Below are 4,156 nucleotides of genomic sequence, written 5' to 3' on the forward strand. Positions count from 1 at the left end.
CATCATACTTAACTAGGAGAATCAATGACACTATCTGGATTCTGAGTTCCTAAAGAAGTCAATCATTCTGAATTTCAAAGGATAGAGTGAGATGCCAAAACTGTTCAGAGGCAAAAAGCTAAAAGCCCCGCTCATCTAATTAATACTGATCTTCATAGATGTTTTTGGAATTCATTGTATATTCTCTTCTTTTTATCTTATTGGATTTTCAGTTGCTTGAGGACAAGCAACAATTTAGTTTGGTGTTGTGATGAGCGGATAATTTATACGCTTTTTGGCATTGTTTTTAGTATGTTTTTAGTATGTTCTAGTTAGTTTTTAGTATATTTTTATTAGTTTTTAGTTAAAATTCACTTTTCTGGACTTTACTATGAGTTTGTGTGTTTTTCTGTGATTTCAGGTATTTTCTGGCTGAAATTGAGGGACCTGAGCAAAAATCTGATTCAGAGACTGAAAAGGACTGCAGATGCTGTTGGATTCTGACCTCCCTGCACTCAAAGCGGATTTTCTGGAGCTACAGAAGCCCAATTGGGGCGATCTCAACGGCGTTGGAAAGTAGACATCCTGGGCTTTCCAGCAATGTATAATAGTTCATACTTTGCCCGAGATTTGATGGCCCAAACCGGCGTTCCCTACAGACTATTACTGTTTCCATTTGCTGTGAAAGATCAAGCTAAGAGGTGGTTAAATAACCAACCCACAGCAAGCATAAGAACATGGAAATAGTTGTCAGATAAATTCCTGAATCAATATTTCACTCCTAAAAGGATGACACATCTAAGGCTGGATATCCAAGGCTTTAAACAAGGGGATAATGAATCTCTTTATAATGCCTGGGAGAGGTACAAAGAGATGCTAAGAAAATGCCCATCTGAAATGTTTTCAGAGTGGGTGCAGTTAGACATCTTCTACTATGGGCTTATAGAAAGAGCTCAGATTTCTCTAGACCCCTCAGCTGGTGGATCTATACACATGAGAAAGACAATAGAAGAAGCTCAAGAGCTCATTGATACAGTTGCCAGAAATCAGCATCTGTACCTAAGCAGTGAATCTTCCATGAAAGAAGAAGCTAAAACAGTAACTGCAGAACTCAGTTCGGTGGATCAGGCTAATGAATTTAATCAGCAATTAGACTTTCTAACTCAGCAGCTAGCCGAATTCAAGGAAATATTACAGGAAACAAGAATGGCTAACAGGAATATGGAAGTACAGTTAAAGCAAACAGAAAAGCAACTGTCAATGGATTCTTTTCCAACCTGATTGAGAACCGACAGATGATTTGCCGTGCCATGACAGGGTGCGTTGAACATTTTCACTGAGAGGACGGGATTGTAGCCACTGACAAGGGTGATGCCCAACATATAGCTTGCCATGGAAAGGAGTAAGCAGGATTGGATGAAGACAGTAGGAAAGCAGAGAGACGGAAGGGACAAAGCATCTTCATACGCTTATCTGAAATTCCCACCAATGAATTACATAAGTATCTCTATCTTTATCTTTATGTTTTATTCATCCTCCATAACCATTTGAGTTTGCCTGACTAAGATTTACAAGGTGACCATAGCTTGCTTCATACCAACAATCTCCGTGGGATCGACCTTTACTCGCGTAAGGTTTATTACTTGGACGACCCAGTGCACTTGCTGGTTAGTTGTGCAAAGTTGTGTTTATGCCATGGTATTGAACACCAAGTTTTTGGATTCATTACCGGGGATTATTTGAGTTGTAGTGATCACAATTTCGTGCACCAAGCTACTTTCAAATTATGGCATTTTTTCAATTTTTCTTTTGTAGGCGTACCATATGCACCTGCCAACAAATACACCATATTTTATTCTACTTGACATAATTAGACTATAACATTTTTTTCCATAATTAAGAACAATGCTAAACAGACTAGCACTAGAAGTAAGGTTAAAAGTAACATAATTAAGTACAAACTCTAAATATCATGCGATTTACAAAATATAAATAATCTCATTATCAACGGTAACAAAGGCTACAATATCATGCCACAATAACTATAATTGAATTACCTCTGGTCTTAGGCTGCAGTTGCTCGTCATCATCATCAGCTTCATAACCATCATCATCATTCGTCTTGTTTTCCTCATCATTTTCGTCACTAGAGTCCATCTTATCATGGTATGCACCAAATCATTTGTCTTCTAAATTAATGAATCAATGAGGTTAAGATCAATTCTTGGTACATATGCACTAGTTCCAGAGTTGTACTCATAACCAATACCTCGACCCCCTTCACTCCTACTGGAATCAAGTGACATTCTAGCTGCTAAACGAGACGAACTGGATGGACCATATACTCGTGCATCGAAAGACAATCTACAAGGCACCACTCGAGCTGGTTGTGGCACCACCTAAGCTAGATGCTCCTATTGGTATAGGAGGTGTTGGGTCAGGTCCATCACATTTGACATCTGCGAGGTTCCTAGATCTTGCATGAACCCAACAATTTGATCACAAGCAGTTTCTGTCATTGCCTCTATCAACGACATAGTGTAATGACTATGTGCTACCTCAAATGACGGGACATACAGAAATTGCGTACACATGTTTAGTAGCTCTGTTGATGATTAGTTGGAGGCTATCCCGCCTCATTTTCCTGCAGTTGTGGTGACAAGGGATGTGATTTTGGTGGTGGTGGTGGTGGTAGTGGTGGTGATGGCAGACATGGCTGTGGTGGTGGTGATGGTGGCGGAGGAAATCGAGCAGACAACTGTAAATGATTGGCATATTCTCGATGGTGCCAATCAATATACTCATGTGATGACTCAAAATTTTCAAAAAACTCAGTACCAAGCACAATCCATTGTTTGTTTTGCCACAAGGTAATCCATTCGCTCCACTTATTGGTCCAATTCAAATTTTTTGGACCCATCAACAACTTGTTGTGTGCATCTCCGAGAATCTTCAGGTTCTCAATGTTATCTTATCATCTCCCAAATTGTCGCTTAACCCTATTGGTTAGACACCACTTGATGCACTCAAAGGAAATGAAAGGAGTCGGTGACAAGCACAAGCGTGGATCCTCATAGATATCATCTAGCACGAAATCGGGGTTCAAGATCCATGGACTATATGGGTCCCACTGTCCCACACAAACCGTGACAACAGAAATTATGCATTTAGGTAAACATCATAATAATAACAATAATTACTAATAGTATTAATAATATGCGGAATTCAAATAAGCATTAATTAACATACATGATCATTCTGCATATTATCAAGCATATGCCTGACATGCACACGTGTCAAGCGTTTATACTCCATCAAAATACAATCATACTCATTTCACCTGTGATATTAAAATGTTACATTAATAAAATACATAAAATTATTTAATTATATAACATTAATATAAATTTGAAACTTTTTTTAATAAAAGCTCTTACCGACAAGCTAACGGAAAAGTTGGGGGATGACGAATTGGTGCAAGAAAAGGCATCCTCTTCCAAACCTATACGTGCAACAATGTTAACGACCCATCCAAATCCTTGCAATTATATTGCATAGCCCTACACAGAGACCTGTACAAATGGGCAAGACAGGTCGATCCTTAAATGTTTGTCCTGATTCTGAGAATATTATGGTGTAAAGGTAGAAATTTTCAATGCATTTCTGCACCAGACTTTTCAAAAAATAATATCGTACCAAACAACGACATGATGTGGCACTTGGTATAACGCTCCATAGCCTTATAATCAGTCAATATTATATCATGTTTAATTTTACACAACCACATTAGCTTCATGTAGCTGCCTCGACAATCACTCGCTATGGATGCAACTCCAAAGTTCAACAAGCATTCTTGTTGCACGAGTTTGTGATCACTGGCGGTTGGCCTTGTAACAGGTAAACCATTTTCTTGAATTTCGAGAATCAATATTACATCTTTTAAAGTGATAGTATATTCATCTATGGGAAGATGAAATGTATGAGTAACCAGATTCCATCTTTCTATTAAAGCATTGATCAGGGCCGTTTGTCCTGAAATTTTCGGAATTTGAAATACATTATAAAAGCCAACAACTCTTAAATAGAGTTCACTCTTTGATCGTATAATTTGGAATATATAAGTGTCTTAATTCAATTACTCTAAAACTCTGAAAATTATAAACAAAAATTAATAATA

The sequence above is a fragment of the Arachis duranensis genome, chromosome 2 (assembly GCF_000817695.3).
Source record: "Arachis duranensis cultivar V14167 chromosome 2, aradu.V14167.gnm2.J7QH, whole genome shotgun sequence".
NCBI lineage: Eukaryota > Viridiplantae > Streptophyta > Magnoliopsida > Fabales > Fabaceae > Arachis > Arachis duranensis.